This window comes from Patagioenas fasciata, chromosome 1, assembly GCF_037038585.1.
Source record: "Patagioenas fasciata isolate bPatFas1 chromosome 1, bPatFas1.hap1, whole genome shotgun sequence".
Lineage (NCBI taxonomy): Eukaryota > Metazoa > Chordata > Aves > Columbiformes > Columbidae > Patagioenas > Patagioenas fasciata.
The window spans coordinates 111,963,913-111,981,362 of record NC_092520.1 but is presented as its reverse complement, the minus strand read 5'-3'; the positions used below and the strand labels follow the sequence as shown (position 1 = coordinate 111,981,362).

At 38.5% G+C, this 17,450-nt stretch overlaps 1 protein-coding gene and 1 non-coding gene across 3 annotated transcripts in view; both read left to right on the top strand.

Moving 5' to 3' along the window:
• The window catches only part of FRMPD4 (FERM and PDZ domain containing 4), a 303,458-nt gene that overhangs the window by 86,969 nt on the left and 199,039 nt on the right, over nt 1-17,450 (top strand). The gene's annotated exons all lie outside the window — the stretch shown is intronic.
• LOC136097393 (U6 spliceosomal RNA) lies at nt 16,169-16,275 on the top strand. Its single transcript, XR_010650782.1, has one exon. It is a non-coding gene; the product is annotated as a U6 spliceosomal RNA (small nuclear RNA).

Here is a 17,450-nt window from a genome sequence, read left to right as displayed (position 1 = left end):
TTCTGAAAAACATACAGCAGTAAGTAGTCTCTCATTTCTGCTGTTGAGGACTGCAGAAAGAGCTTCAGTATATACAGCTTTTTAGAATTTCTCATTTCACTAAGTGCCTGAAGGTTGGTAAGGGCAGAGGAAAGAGCATGCTGCTGTCTCTCCCTGTCCTGTTCTCTTTTTTTTTTCTTTTTTTCTTTTTTTCTCCCTTTAAGGGAGAGTGCAAGCTAAAGGAGCAGTAGACTAATTGGCTTGACTTCCTTTGAGAAAAATACTGGAGAAAAAGAGTTACACTCTTTGAAGGCTTCTGGAAGAAAACATATCAAGAACAAAGCACATTAAGCTAAGTCAGTCTATTGCTATGTTTCAGAAGAAAATTAGATGCAGTAGATGTTTCCTTTCTTAACTCCCAGTATGACTCTTAATATGATATATTGAACATAGTAGGGAAACCTGGATTAGGGGACACAAAATAAAGCAGAGTACATTTGGAAATCTTCCCTCCAGTTGTCACCAGCTCGCTTGCAAACTGAAAGTTTTGCAGAGGTCTGATGTTGCTTTGCATTTCTGCAAGCAGGCTGAGTGATGGAGTACATGTACTCTGTTACACCTGCAGGTGACATTTCAACCTTTAGGGCCTCTAAGAATAGGTTAGACAGTTGTCACAATGATGTAGGCAGAACTGATGCTGCCTTGAGGAAATAGATGCAGCCAGTAACCTTTTCCAGTTCCAACCCAGTTCCTTGTTGCTGCCTCGCTCCTGCCAGTTGTATGCCTGACAATTTATGCCTGACAGTTTAGGGATAGGAAAGAGACTTTTTTTTTTTTAGATATTCTGACATTACCAGGGAAGAGGAAACTTCTTTTCCGTTGTTTTTGCTATTAAGTAGAAGGTGGCATCGTTACACCAACCTGGCCATTGGAACTTCACTGGAAGCACCTTAGCTCAGTCTTTCCCTTCCATCTGAAGTGGATAATTGCTTTTGGAAAGGCCTCCTGACCATCATGTGCATTCTAACGCTGAAGACAATTGGAACAGTTTTGTGAAAATTGATGTAGTACTGGGTTGCTGTGCTAAAATGCTGTGTTTTATATACATGCACCATGAAAATTACTTAGTTGTGGTCTGGGCTAGAGTGTACTACAGAAATAAAATGAAATATCATAGGTTTCATTGCCATTTGAACATGGTAAGGCTTTGTATGGGCCTGTCTTCTAACATCACCTAAAGAAGAAAATTGTGTTTTGACTATGTGTCTGTCCCCTCCAACAGAGTAGATTCTAGCTTCTTAAAAGGCTGTAAAACTCCCACTAATCTCTTGGACATTGTCTGTCTTTTTAAATACCCGGAGTGTGACTTGTGTATCTTTCTTTAATTTTACAAATATTTTAGTCGTCATTGTACGTGGCAGTTATTAACTTGGAACCTGCCTTTCCTTGATCAGAGGTTTCTCCCAAAATACATATAAGCATATAACTGTTACCCTTCATAAGGTGCATGACTCAGTTTCACTGAGTTCATTGGGTCATATCTACCTAGATTAGAAGATACAAGGTGACCTGTCTCCAGCTCTAAAGAGATAAGGTTGGTGGCTTGCCACTGGCTTGGAACCCTTCTTTCAAATGTGTTGTTCAGTTCCAAGCCAGATGCAGTCTTATATTTTATTTATTGACATATTTAAAGTGCAATAACATTGTACCTGAGTGATACAGAAGTGTCCATAATAATAATAAAAAAATAATTACACATTCATCGAAATATTAGTGAAATGTTGCTTATTCCTAAGTACAGGTCTGTGTTCTTTTCCCATCTGAGTTTTCAGGCTTCATTGGAAGGCCATGTAGTATAAACAGACATAAATTATTTTCTATTAGGCTAATAACAAACTTCTTGGCATCCAAATATATCTCCTGTTCCACTCCAAACCGTCCCATCTTATAGAAGAAGAATGCCATGAGGAGTCTTGTATTTTTATTATGAAAATTTATGAGAAAATTGGTACAAAATATTCCTTTTTCACTATGCTGGTGTCTTTATTATATAGACCAGAACATGTCTGCTGACTTTCTCACTTAAGAATTGAGGAAAAAAGCAATTAAAAACAGGTTTCAACATTGCTCATCAGAACTATAATGGTCTGATGCTATGATGAAGATTCATATTTTAAAAAAGATTCTAATTTACAGAGTCTAATAAATAATTATAGTTGTGTTACAGCTGTCAACACAGATGAACAAAGTACACTTTGCAGTTAAGAATCCTTTTATACTATTTGTTCTGGAACTTGTTCACAATAATTTAATAATTCAATGTTGGTCTTACCAGCATGAATCGAATTAATGAGGGTCCATTACACTGTATTTTACAATCAAAATCTGAGGAGGAAGTGTGCCTCTTTCTTTGCCATCCTGTGTTCTGACACAATATCCACAACACTACTGTGTTAAGTATGGCAGAATATAGGTAAGCATAAAATACACAGTAAAAATCACAATTTCAACTGAAATGAAAAATGACTCTCTGATTTTCTTCTTTCACAACTGATACATGGCTGTGTAACTTGGATAAACTGCTGCTCTTCCGAGTAATGTACCTTCTGAAATAATAGGATTCTTTGTCATTGTACAGGGTGACAATTGTTTAATAATTTTATAATTTCTTCTGTTTTGTGCGTAGTAGTAACTTGTCACTTGCACAGTCAATCTATCTTGGGCAAGGAATTCCGTTTTTGTAGCCTCTGTCCAATGCACAGAAGAGGTCCTTGGTCAGTTAAACCATTAAGGAGCTAGTTTGTGTTTAATAGATAACATTTACGTTATTAGTTAATGTAACATGTGTCCTTAAAGCTACAAAAACAGGTCAGCTATATATATTATGCTGCTTAAATTGAAAGCAATATGTTGTACTCACAGAGTGTTTCAAACTTTTACTTAATAAAACTGAGAATATCTACAACAAATTTTAAAGCTCAGTTTCAAAACGCCACCTATTCCCAGTAAACCTGATGCAGAAATACTTAGTGATTACATAAGTATTGTTATTTTTTTTAGATTTATTAACTTTCTTTCAAAGACCTGAATATGGATGACCACAATAAAATATTACTGCTTTTCTCCTAATGCACTTTGTAACTTTGTGTGTTATCATGCTTTGTAAAGGTTTTACTGTCATCATCGTTGAGTTGTTTGGGGTTGTTAGCTGAGTCATAAGCTACCACGTGATTGTGATCTCTGTATTTCTTGCCTAAACTCCACTGTTACTTCTATGAGCACAGTACTAACGTGTTTCCTTAAAAATGAACTAAAGGTGGCATGGATGGACTTGGTTTCTTAAGTTATCCGTTGCCACTTCCTTCAGGCAGACACTTGGTTTCACTCCTAACCCATTTTTCCCCTCCTAAGCAGTATTTTTTCTTTTGCTTTGATTTCCCCTTAAGCAATCTTTAAAGTAATTGAGGCTTTGTTTTATGAAAATGCTAACAAGCTCAAAGTCTCAGATGTATTAGTTTCTTACTGTCCAGATCCATGTCTAGTATACCAAAGTAGTTGCTTCGCAATTCCAAAACACGAATGTCTTTTAGCCGTGTAATGGAGCTAAGTGGAAGATATGATGGACTCTTTTATTATTATTATTTTTTAAATCTCTGTCAATTCATTTTTGTGTGCACAGTTTTATCTGGCAGGCAGGCAGGCTGCTGTCCTGGCAGCAAAGCCAAAAGGCAGCAGGGTGGACCAGGGGTCTCTCAGGGCTTGGCCTCGGCTTGAAGGGTGGTGGTGACCCTGTGGGAGAAGCTCCATCCCTGCAGTGCCGGGGCTGAGCTGGACCAGAGCAGGGAGCAAAGCAGAACCCATTCCTTTTTTTTTTTTTTTTTAAAGATATTTGGGTATGTTTATTTATTCAACACAGCAGTGTTTGGGAAAAGTTGCAAAGAAAGCAACCCTCAGGTAGTTAGTGTGCAGTTCCTGTGTATATTCCTGAATAATACATGATTCTTTCAAATAAGTGGAAGGGTATAAGATCAGTATCTAGACAGCTAACTTCTATAATGCTTTCAAAATACTAAACCTTCTCATGTATCTCACACTTGCACCAACAGTTCTTCACTGATGTGGGAGAATAAGTTACTTCCATTTAATTTTTTAATTCTCATTTTGCTTTTTAGAAAAACAGCGGTTGCAATACGTACCTTACACTTTTATTTTCTTTCTTCAGTGCTCAGATCCTAGATGTGATTAGGGATTTATGATAGTATTTTGAATAGGAAGTAGGTTTAGGTAAGCATTCCAGAAAGTGATTAGAAAGCAAATGCTTAATGTGATATTGATCAGAGAAAGCTATACTCTGCAACTGTCAAAATGTTTTCAGTGTGGAAGCACACATCCATCACAATTTTGGTTTTCAACAGAAAGGCTAACTAAAGAGGTTAAATTCAGAACTGAAAGAGAATATCTTTATGAACAACACTTTGCTCTAAAATAAAAATTATCTTTATTAGAAATACTGACATAAATATAAATATATTTCATAATATATCTTATGGATTATTTTTAGAGATTTTTTTAAAAGAAATATCTTTGCGATAATCCTTTACAATGACCCAAGTCTTTGAATGCTTAACAGAGTGTTATTAGAGGTTTAGATCAATAAACATCATTAGTGACTTGGTCTATGTTAAAGACTGTTGGACAAAGAGAGTTTCAAAATTAGTTCCCAAGAATAATATTTAAAAATAACTTTTTCTTTGTTGAGTATTTTCTGAGGTCAAAGATATGCCAGTGAAGAATGAGTGGTCATTTGTCTTTTTGAAGGCAGCATTAAAACTGCATTTTTTTTCAGAGCTATTCTTTCTTATGTTTTAAAATTGGTTTCAGAGATGACTTATGGCTAAAGCAGAGACATTTTTACTGTTGCTGGGTGAAGGTGTGTGATCTGTCCGTGATGGTGTTTGGTGTTCCATAGTCACCTGCATGTTGATGTGAAGAAGCAACTGAAAAATTTCAAAGGCTATCTCATCTTTGCAGAAGTGGAGAATAATTTTGCCTGTTGAAATAACTGATGAAAAGATAATTTTTTGAACTTAGAAAGCAAAGTTTTGGATTTTTGGCTATAACACCAAATAATTTTCCTCAGTGATGGATAATTTCTTTAAACCAAATCGAAGTATAACATTTAACTTTTAATTGTAGTGTACTTATTTGCATGCAAAAGAGGTATCAATTGGTGTAGAATTTATTCAGATAAATGGAGTACGGCTTTTTATGTGATTATTGAATGAACTACTCTTCATTATAAAAAAATCAAAATGCGTAATCAAAGTATGCATGCCAGATTTTTTTTTTTTGGGGGTGTGAGGGGGCAGGAGGGGGTGAAATGCCAGAGCTCTAAGGGTTTTAACATAAGGATTTTTCCAAATGCAAGCACATTTTGACTATGATCCAGTTGGTCTTCTGTGAGTCTAATTTAGTAACTTTTCAAGGGACTGGAGCTGGAAGCTTCTAGTAACGGAGATATTAATAGATGAACTGATATTCCAGACCTCTGGGGCCAGGCACTATGCCGGAGAGTGGGCTACCATGGTGTGTTTAAAAAGATGATGCTCAGCCCCTGTCAGCTCCAGCAAGGTTCATCTCTTTTCTTCACCTTACCTGGTGGTCATGGTGCTGTTCCCTACACCCCTCTTCTCCACATGCTTTCATTTCTGCAGATGTTAAGTGTTTTTTCCTGTAAAAAGAGATGGAAACTACGTATGAGTTAAATATGTTTAGTGATACAGAAGATTCGCAAAGGTCTGGGAACAGGTGTCAAACCAGGAACTGCGTTTTGCTTGCAGTGAAAAGAAGTTGTTCTCATGGGTGGAGAAGGCTTGTTCCCTCAAGGCATTTTTGCCTTTCCCCTTTTTCTCCAGCCAGGGACAGGATGCATGAAATCAGCCAGAAAAAATTCATTTAACAAGGTGGAAGTGCCTGGTGACTTCCTGCTGAATTCTCATGACCCAAGTAAATTAATTGTTGATTGAAATATGTTATGAAAATAAAATCTAATGTAATAGAAGACTAAACCATAGTCCTTGAAGATAAGGAACTTAGCCTTATGTCACATAGTAGTTGATATAGCAATAAAATATTTGAGACAAAGTAATAGGGTATTACTTAGCTAAATAATTATATAAAATAATGGGCACTGACAAGTGAGGCTTCAGGAGGACTGTTTTGTTCCATGTGTGCATCTAAAGAGCTCTTAAGTATGTTGTTTAAATCATTGCAAAGAAGAGAGAAAAATCAGAAATTACTGTGGAAAGGAAACCAGAAATAAGTATCTTGAGATGGTGTGGATACAGTCTGGGGTTTTGTAAGAGGAAATAATCAGTATTAGAAGTACTGGAGAGACTGGCAGTGAATTAAAAGCTTAAGCAAGAATTGCCTGATGCAGGATTTCTTTTATAAATCTGAGAATTAAAGGTTAGATATGTAAGCATTTTCTGACGATCTTTTATTTAAGGCAAAACCATTTGGAATTCACAATACTATAGGTTTTTATGTGAAATCTTACTTTAGATTTGGTAGTTATAGTGATGGATTTGGATTTAATGTAGCTTCAGGACAAATGTGTGAAATAAGTCCACCTCAAAAAATATGTCTGCCTGTGTCCTTCTGACATGAAATTGCTATACGTTTGTGGCTTGACTTGGACTGACTTGATTTGTTCTGTTTAGAAAAGGAGATGTACTAAAAAATAAAGCATTGATCCAGCTGAATGGTTCACTATTTGTTGCAGACACTTTTGTAAAATTAATTCCTTCAGTGTCCTAGAGTTAGGTTCCTGGAAACTTCCTGGTGATTTTGCTCATATATGAAGAAAACCTTAGCTTTTATAGTTCTGTGGCTCATTTGGGCTACTAGGGGCATGGTAACAAGTATGTGCTTCATTGTTTTGCTCAGCCTTGTATGTAGTCACATTCAATCAGACAACTATTTCAGTGGCTCAGTCAGTTGACAATTATAATAACTGTATGGCTACTGAATGTTGTAACAGGTACATTGATGGGAGTGATTTAATGTTATTTCTTCTACCTGAACCTTTCCTATGACACTGAGGCAATATCTTTCAGTTTTTTTCCTGTGAAAATTTCATCCTGTGAGAATATCATCAAAATGTTAGGGAGGAGGAATATTATGTTTTCCCTGCCTCCTATGTGTTGTGGAAGGTGGGATATCCTGGATGAACTATACTGGATTAACGCTTGTTTATTTTTGTGATTTTCTACATCTCTAAACTTCATGGCCATTTTTAGATGATGGCAACCTATGAAATCAATCATCAAAATCTGAAGCATGGATTGTGATGGATTCTGTCCTTGCAGTGCTCCAGTGTGTGCTGCCTTTTAATTCAGTATCCTGCAAGCAGATGGTTACAGGTTACCTTTCTGGTACTGTCTTAATAGCACAAAATTATTGTATTATAAAAAAAAAAAGAGTAGTCTTTTTCAAATTTGTCTCAGTTCAGCTGCCCCAGCTGTTTTCTTGTTTCCATTTGTGAGTTGGCTTAGAGGGAAGAAGCGGCAGGCAGAGGTGCTTTTCTCTGCGGAGCAGACTGCAGACCGAGGAACAACACGGTGGCAAGCGTGGTGCCCATGTGCACAATTCCTCTTGACATTAATGGCCATTATGAATATAAAGTGAGGTTAGCCTGCAGTGATTACACATGAGGAGCCAAATTATTATTGTTAATGATGATGTGTATATGTTTCAGCAAAGGCTGGATTGCTTCCAATGGGTTTTGTTTTCAATTTCTTTGTTCACTGTGAGGTACTTCTGGCTCCTGAGTTCTTGTTTTAAATAGAACTCCCCTCTTCTCCTGTCTGTGAAACATTATTCCTGGTTTCTCTCTGTTGATTTACCCACTTCTATTTCTGCTGGTTTTTGTTGTTGTTGTTGTTTTTATTTTTATTTGTCTGTTTTGTTCTTCAGCTGTCAAAACAAGCATAATATTTTCACATATATAAATTAGACTATATATAACCTATGTGAGCTGTAAGGGAAGGCTATACATTGAGGGAGAAGTTGCTAAGTAATAGTGAATCAAAAGGAAGGGAACTGGGATTTTAGAGGAGGGAGGGAATACGAGAAAAAGCATTCCTGCTGCTGGGGCTGAGTGTGCCCGGGCAGTTGGGAAGGTGTGACAATGGCAAAGGGGCTGTGGTGGAAGGGGTTCAGCTTGGAGGAAGGATTTTGAGCTGTCATTCAGGTAGTGGTGTCCATGCACACTTGTGCTGGATCCACTGGCTGCAGCCAAGGAGAATCTCTTGTGAGCAGCATGACTTGGTTGCCAGTTCTGTTTCACTGGTTTATGGTGTGCTTGCACCATATGTATATTGTGGTTTAGATGTATATTGCTGATGAGAGAAGTGGCCAAGCTATTTCTTGTCCTGCTCCCTAGCTCCGGCTGTGTTTCCTTGCACCAGTTTGTTGGTTCGGTGGAAAGCTTCCGTATCTCCTACCCTCCCTGACTCCATGTAGCCCATGTTGACACCCTGACCCTCCTTCATTTAGCCTTGGCATGGCTGCATGATTGTGAAATGCAGTGCAAGGGAGGGCTTCCCAAAGGGACTGTCCCTTTGGGTGGCTTCCTGACTTGGATGAAACGAAGCACTCAAGTCTGTGCCTCAGCCTCCAACTCAGGTACAACCCACTGCAGTGTCTGAGTTTATGGCAAGGAAGGGCATTCAAAAATCAGGTGGGATCTCGGATGAGGGGGGGAAGTTTGCCTGTTGTCTATCAGAAATGTTTGTGAAACGGGTATAATTGTCACTATTCATCTACATGCAGGAAAGCTCCTCAGGCCACTCAGGAGAACAGTTCGCAAGCCTGATTCACTGATGGGTGACAGGCCTTATTTATGCACTTCCTACTGTTCAGTGTCTCTCTCTGAGCTTCTGTATTTGGCAGTCCAGCCTGAGATACCTTCTGGGAGGCTTCCCACCCCATCTTCTCATGATGCTAATGCTGAAAGCAGATGACAAGTGATATTTGGATATTAGCTTGTTCATGGCAAAGAGTATGAGCAGCCAAGCTTAAAACACTTGCCATTAAAATAATAAAATAATGTCTGAGTGTTTCATCTGGAGACAAAGATTTACCTGTTACATTAAATGAGTCTTCATTTGCTGCAAAAAACTGAAAGAAAAAAAAAATATAATGAAAAGTTTTGGTGGTTTTGGTCAGTCTTCCTCATGGACAAATTGCCACGGAAATGGAATTCGTTACAAGTGCTGTTGGTGAACCTGAATGGTGTGTATTGTTCAATTTGTTAAGAGGAGCTTTCAAAGAAGAAAACAACTGGAATTCTCTACCAGAAGTAAAAAATACTGTGAAATTAGTCCTGTGTCCCAGGAAGCCTTCATAAAAGATACCTGTCCTGTTTAAGCAGGTAAGAGAAATAGGAGCTGGGAATTTTGAACAGAAGAGGTGTTTTGATATTTTATTATTACTTGTTTGTTTAACAAATCAGAAGTGGAGCCTTGTTGTGAGTTAAACTGAAAACTTAATCTCAAGGTCAGACATGTCAGTAAACCCAGAGGGATTTTCTCCCCAAGACATTTCAGAGCAACTCCGCTGAGTTGATTTCATTTCTTTCTGCTTTTTCAAAGTGTTTCACTTGGAAATCAAGTGAGGTTTAACTCAGGAAACTCTAATTTTGTGTAGCCATCACTATCAAGCGTGGACAGTGCTTACCAAAAGATTTTTATTACATCTTTAATAATTTCAAGCTATGTTTTTGTTTTCTTTACTGTCTTCAGACTGAGAGGTTTTTAGTGGCCTCTGGGCAACTGCTTAATTTACCTAATGCATATTATGGTATTGAAAAAGCTATCTCCATCTCTGTGAAAGGAGGTACAGATTAAAGGCTAGGAATAGCTGGCATAGCAGTTGGTTTCTGCTGATACTTTATTTTGGCAACCACCAGCTTTCTGGTGGTTATTCTTATTTGCGGCTGTTCTTAATAGGGCATTAGTTTATTAGCCTTCAGTAAAGATTTCCTTTCTTTAGTCACAGTAGGAGGAGAGAAATGTTACTTTGGGCTTACTTGTTCTTTTACTTACTTTTTGATTGTGCCAAAAGAGGTATGTACAGTGCAGTATATTGCAAATAGAACTGGGCGGGAAAGGATAGAAAGTACACAACACGAGGAAGAACATCCAGATTTGCTCCATGGGGCAGGGGAAGATAATTATGACAGGAAGAGAGAGGTGTGAGACAGGGAAAGCAGGTTGGATTAGGAGCTCCTTTGGGGTAAGGAGAAGCAGAAGGTTGCATACATCTGCTCATCATGCATACATTTTGGCTTTTACCCATGCATCTTAAGGTTTCATTTTGACACAGATTTGGGTTCACTTTCAAAATGCAAAGTAACTTTAAAATAAATCCTGAATCTTTAAATCTGCAGTGCAGACCTCTTAGGGCATGAGGAAAAGAAGCCATTTTGATTATCCTGGGGAGCCAAGTGATAGGAAGAAGCTTGATACATTTGTTTGTATTTAAAATGGTAGACAATAGGACAACACAGGAGCGAAGTTCGGGCTTCAGACCTGGGAGGTGAGTGCTGTCTGTAGATCAGTGATAAAACAGCCAAAAAATAATTACCTTGCGTGATCAGTCCAAGAGTCTGTTAATTTATTGGCTTGGTGACAGTTGAATAGATCTGCTGCATGGATGGGTGAAAATTGCTTTAGTTTATAGGGAAGGACAAGAAATCTTTGCTGTAGGTAAAAGGCAAAGGGAAACCTACAAACACAGTCAAATCTCTGTTAAAAAAACAGAAGTATAGATCTTTCTCCTTTGTTTCTGGGGGAGAGATGAGATGTGATCTAGTTGAAATGATGACATATAATTAAAATTGACCATTCACGAGATGCAGAGGTATGTGTGCGTTGTTTGGGATTTTTTGTTGTTGTTTTGTTTTGTGAAGTTCTCCCGTATTTGGATTCAAATTACTGCTGGTTGCAGTTTTCATAATTTTCTGTTGAAAGTTATTGTAATGACACTCAAAAGGGAGGGGAAGAGATACAGGAAAATATCACACCGTTATGCAGTGAAGGTGATACTTGGCTGCTTTTTTTTTTTTCCTTTTAGTTGCTTTAATAATTTATTCACTGAATGTTGTGAGTTTGGGATTGAGGAACAAATTATTGGCAGCTACAGAGCTCAACCCTACTTCTGAATCACTCTCTCAGAGGAATGAGCACTCTTTTTGTTCCCAAGTGACCATTTGGTACACCAAATTAACATCTCTTGCTTGGTGTAATTGCAAGAGCGCCCTAAAGAAATGACACTGTAGCTTTACTAAACAGTAACACAGCTGGTATATGATACATGATTGAGATGCTCTTAGGTCTACCCATGCTCACAGTATTAACATGCCAAACCATGTTTGGACTTAAATAACTGCCCTCATGTTTTATCTTAGCTGTATAGTTATGGTCTTAGAGAGTTATTAAAGTAATGGAAAAAAACAAACTTATTGTATTTCAATTGTATTTCAGGAATTATGCTTGACTAATCTAAATCCAGTGTTACTAAGCAGGCAGGAGGTAAATGCTGGTTCACTCACCTCATATGCTCTGAGATTGTAACCAGTCAAAGGATACATCTTCCACACACCCCTGTGTCCCTGTCCCAAGTCTCCCAGCTGTGCTTGATCCTGCTTTTTTTTTTTTTTTTTCCTTTTAATTGGCAAAGCTTAGTTCAAAAATCCTGAAGAAGCCACCTTGACCAAACAAAGTTTGAAGCTGGGTTCAGAGAGGATCCTCCAGATGGAAGAAGATAGATCATTCCTGTGTTGGACACAAGGGACACATATCTCTGGAGTTAGTGTTGTGTTGGGACAACTGTTAAAATCAGGCTGGGGAAGGTTTCCTCCCACTGTTTTACATGCCTGCAAGTGATCAGGAGTTTGCTTTGGCTTGTGTAATTTCCAGGTCCTGACTATTTTATTTTCTGTATTTTTGCTTGAAGGATAACATCAAGATTGAAACTTTTTGTTACTACTAAGTGAACATGTGATTAATACAGGTCCAATGCTTTGACAGGGAAAAAAATCCCCAAACCAGATGCTGGTGTTAATTGGATACTTGAATCGCTTCAAATCCTTCATTAGCCTGTAGGTACATTGTTCCCAATCACCTGCAGATTCTTTTCAGTTAGAAAGTGATAAGATAATCTTTCTTTAATTAAGGTGACATTATAAATTAACCTGTCAATAAACGGCATTAACTTTTTCAGCAGTGCAGTTACAAGTGGATGGATTTGTAGCACGACTCTTTAGCAAAAAAGAGAAATACTGGATTCTGTATGCAGTTGTTAAATACTAATGAATAATTTATTTAATGAATTTTGCCTTCCTCTGTTCAGAATTACTCTGATTTTTGGGGCCTTGTATTTATTGATGTGCTACCCAGGTTGCTAACTCCTTTGCTGTATTTTGGATTAGGTAAATACCTTATCTGTTAACCTCCCTGGTCTGGCTGAGAAAAAAATTTTGTATTATAGGTTTTGGTGGGAACGCTTATTGGTAATTAGTTTTTAAATTCAGTTTCTATGGAAGCTTAACTTGTGTGCTCTGCTGTAAATCTGATTGCATAAATGATCATGAATGTGCAGTGTCTCACTGATCAAAGTGAATTAAAAATATGTCAGACTACAGAAATATTTTATACTATATCTGGTTGGATTCAGCTTATTATTCTCTTTTACAAGATTAATAGGACCTATGGAAGAAAAGTGAACTGTCTCCAAAACCATTACTGGAAGAAAATTAGCTTTCAATGCACATTTGGTGTAAAGAAATATGTAATAAAATTATTTCCAAGATTCATAAATGCTTGTATTAGAGGAATCAAAGCTATAGGTCCAGCTGTTCATTACTGAGCTGTTGATTGCTGAAGTAGCTCCCTTCAGAAGATGCTCTGCATATATAGTATCTTTTGACCAGATTTAAAAATAAAAGAAAACAAACACTATGAAGTACTCAGGTGTAGTGTGCTGTGGTGAAAATGAAAATCAGAAAATGAAAATGAAAATGAAAATCTGTGGAAGGGGTAGGGGGGGAGCTGTATTGGGATGGGTCTTTTGCTGGAAGCGTTGTCCAGATGTGAAGAGCAATCCTGAGGCCTTTGTGGAGCTGGTGAGTGTCATGGCTGCTCTTGTTCATGGGCTGCTGCTGCATTTTAAGCTCATGTGCTCCTGCTGCTGGCTTGTCCCATACGCTGCAGTAATCTGGTTTGCAGGAAGACACTTGACATTTCAAGATTTGTCTTGCGCTTATTTTTCTCTTTGTCATCCTCTGACATTTGCACACGATTTAAAATTGTGATAGCACTGTCCTTATGTCTTACTCCATCATCTGCTTCTTGAAGGCTACTAAATCTGCTTCTGTGGGAAGAGATTTTCTTGTGTCTTTTTTCTATTGCCCTCTAGCAGGCAGTTAAGTTTGGAGGTTGTCACTGAGGTCTGAGGAGATGTTTTTCATTTCTAAGTGTGAAAGAGAGAGGCACAAGAAGGAGCTCATATGTAGACTTGGACAGAAGCAGGGGAAAAAAGGCTTTGGTACTCATTGCTGGACCTCTGCTGGGAGCAGTTGTGGGACCAAGGTCAAAATATTTCAAGTACAAATGCAGTTTGCTTAGTCCCTGAACACAGATTGTTTGGCTTACCTGGTCTGTCACAGGCAATAGCTTTTAACTGGTCTTTAAAATAATTGGTGCGATAATTTTTATGGCACACTGGCTTTTACTGAAAGTCTCTGTCCTGTAGGAAACCAGGACCCAGGTCCTGAACATATGTGCTTTGAGCACTAGTCAATTATTTGATAGCTGGCTGTCCTCCTGCTATTTCCATGACGTGTTATGTGGTGTTACCCACAGGCATATTGGGATGCTGAAGTGGATTTTTTTCTTTTAATTACTATTTCTGATTGATTTCAGAGGGCATGGAGGGGTGTGAGGATCTAATAGTGAAGGTAAACAAAAAAAAGAAAACAAAGCACCAAAAAAGCCAAGCCACAAGACACTGAATAGTGATTCAGTTGCATTCATTCTCCCTTTGCAAAATATAATTATTACTTTTTAATTCTTATTTCCTGTCTGAATTAATTGCATTTTGTACTCAAATATGTGTTCTTCTGAATTATTATCTTCTTAATGGAATTCCTGTTTGACTCCACTTTTTCTTCTGTGCCCTTCATAGTAACAAAAATGTTTGTATTTGTCTCCTATTCCCTACTTTTTATATATTCCTCCGCAGTTCATACCTTTCAGCAGTGCTTTGAGCTGCCACTTTTTTTTTTTCTTGAATTCATTATATGTACCAAAGGCTGTTGATTTTGTCAGTTGGCAGTTTCACCTATTTTAAGGAAGACTAGGCAAATTCTATGTTGTTGTACAATGCTGTAGCAGTGAGAGCAGGAGATCTAATATTGCTCAGGGACTTCCAAAGGATCTGTAGCCTAGAGGGAAATATGGAGAATGTGTGGATTAAATAAAAGAAATATTTATTTTTTTACATTTCTAGCGGTGCTGTAACTTACCAGGAGGCAAGAAAAGCTTCTTGCAGAGGCTGTGTATACACTTTGTTTAGGTTGTTGAATGGTAAATAGAAAATTAAAGGTTGGCCGGTGTGGGGTTTTATCCTAAATGGAGGAAACTGTTCTCAGCTCAAAAAAACAGAGAACAGGCTGTCTTCTCAGGGAGGTACGGGAAAAACACTAGATTTTGTACTCAGAAGGAAGCAAACCTGCTTGCCCAATGCTAGGTTAGTCTGAACGTCAGAAAATGCTTCGCTTGAGAGAGTGATCTTCTCTCCCTCTGTGACCGAAAAATATTCTTATCAATTTAAATTAGCACCATTTAAAGACTTCACTCTTGGTTTTGGCACTTGCATATTAATGGTAAGCTATTTTCTTGGTAGCACACATGTTTTTGCGTGGTCTGTGGAAGAGTAGCTGTGTACTGGTCTGTCATCATCCCCTTCCTCATCTGTCTTTAGGTATTGACAGGGCAATTGTAGGAGTCTCCACTTCTGATTCAATTTTTCAAGTGTTCGACTTATCTAGGGATTTTGATCTTGAATACCAAAATCTTTCCAGCAGAAGAGCTTGGATGCACTCTTTACTGTGTAAGCCTAAATGAAGGTCTGTGGCTTTGGTGGATGGATGCATTTTTTTGCCATTGACAATTGATTTAACTGCCAGCCTGGAGCTACTAAATGAATGGAAATTCTCAGAGAGAGAGACAGTGCCAACAGGCAAGCACCTATTCTGAGCTTGCTTGGTATGCCAGACAACCAAAATTTTGTGAAGCTGCATAACACTTGCATTGTGATTAGTTGCATCACTTATTCATGTTCTGCAAAATAAACACATTTAGATGTCCAACTATGGCAAGCATTTCAAGAAGTAATGATCTTTGAGCATCAGCAAAGACATAATTAAGCTGAATATTGAAAAGAGCTTCACAGCTGTGAGTACAGTTAATCAATGAAATGGACTCTGGGAAAAGCCAGGGATGTGCCACATCAACTTTCAGTCCTATATTTTTGAGTCCTAGAATAATGTAATTAATACCCTACTTAAGGTGGTTGAGACCAGCCTTCTGAGCCTTGATGTGGACAGTAACCATCCATTAATGCAGGGCGTCTGAAGCCTTTTGGGGAGCTGCTGTGCTGTAACCCTGCTGGGGATTGGTATACAGTGGGTTAATTCGCAAGATGAGATGCTTTTATGTCATTTACAGGAGGAACGATTGCTGATATGAAGTGGGTGATAGTGTGTTCAGCAGTAGACAAAGTGCACAGTAACATGGCAGTCACAGTACAAGTCCTCGGGCTCTTCCTTAATAAGAAGAAATGTGATTTTCCACAATAAGACATTTTATGCTACTGTGTTTCAGCTATGAACGCCTTGGTCTTCAGAACACCCACTGTGACCCCATTTTGTTTCAGCCATTGCTTGATCTCCTGGTTTTACAAATGCTGGTCTTGTAGCAGCAGCCTGATCAAACTCTGAGGTTTCACTTTCTACGTGGTGGTTAAGATGATGGAACCAGCCACGTACAGGCTGTCGTCATCCAAGCTGGTCTGCAAATTTTGGATTGCTGGAAAGGGACAGTAGACATGCAACAGATATGTTGTGCTCACTTCAGCAGCACATAAACTGAAATTGGAACCATGTGGAGGAGATCAGCATGGCCCCTGCACAAAGATGACATGCAAATTCATGGAATATTCCGTATTTTAGGGAAGTGGTCATGGCACCGAGCCTGTCAGAGTTCAAAGAGCATCTGGATGATGCTTTTAATCATGTGGTTTAGTGTTAGTCCAGTGAGAAGCAGGGAGCTGGACTTCGTGGTCCTTATGGGTGCCTTCCAATGTGAGATATTCTATGGTTCTTATGAAGAGCAGGGAAAGGGAAAAGAGAAAAATGTCAAGTTGGCAGAGAGTGAAGTATAAGCAAACCACAAAGTAAAATGGAAAAGAAGAAATCACATGGCAAAAGGAGAGGTTGGAAATACTAGCAGATGTGGTGGACTAAGACATTAAATAGAAACTGAAGGTGAAGAGGAAAGCAAATGAGTGAAAATTAGAGAACCAAATTGGGGGAGGAGGAGGGGAAGAAGGCAGTGATTTAATAGTGGTACACTGTTTAAAAAAGTAGCAGTGATAAAGAGCATCTATCTAAAATAGTTGTGCAAAAACTGTACTGCCTTTTGCAGAGTGCTTTTGAAGATCATCTCTTTGGGAAAGTCTTTGTATTAGTCCTTTCTCTTTACACTTGGTAGAGTGCTTACCCAGTTTAGCACTGGTTTGCTGATCTTCTAGTAACAAATTTCCATGTGTACAATGCATACTATGAGTATTCCTCTGCAGCATGAGAATTTGTTGGTTGTTCCCTCCCCGCCCTCCTCCTTTCCTCCTGGCTATAGATTTTGTCATGGCATCTTACGAACCATCAGTACATTTATTCTTGAAGTTGAGTTTGTTCCTTGTTATCTGAGTGGCATCTGTAGGCAGTCAACACTGTCTTTTGAGTTTCCGCAGACAAGCATGCGGCTTCTGCTGCGTTGGGTAGCATCCTTGGTTGGTTCAAGTAGGAAAGTGGAACTTTATTCACTTACAAGTGACCCAGAATGAAACTGGGCCGTGGCTGGGGCCTTCTGCAGAGAACAAGCACAGAGATTGTGGCAGAGATTGCAAGTCCTGAAATGGTTTAGTCCCTGATTTACTTCCATTTCAGAATTAATATTACAAAAGAGGACTTACCTAGAGTTTTTAACTGATTTGGTTCAAATGGGGTGAGTGGAGCTTAGTATAATAGAACAACTACTCTATTGTGCACATGGGTGGTGCTTCCGGTTCAAGGTCTCTGAGTACTGCCTCCTTGCTGCACCTCTTTGCTACTTATGAGTAAAGGT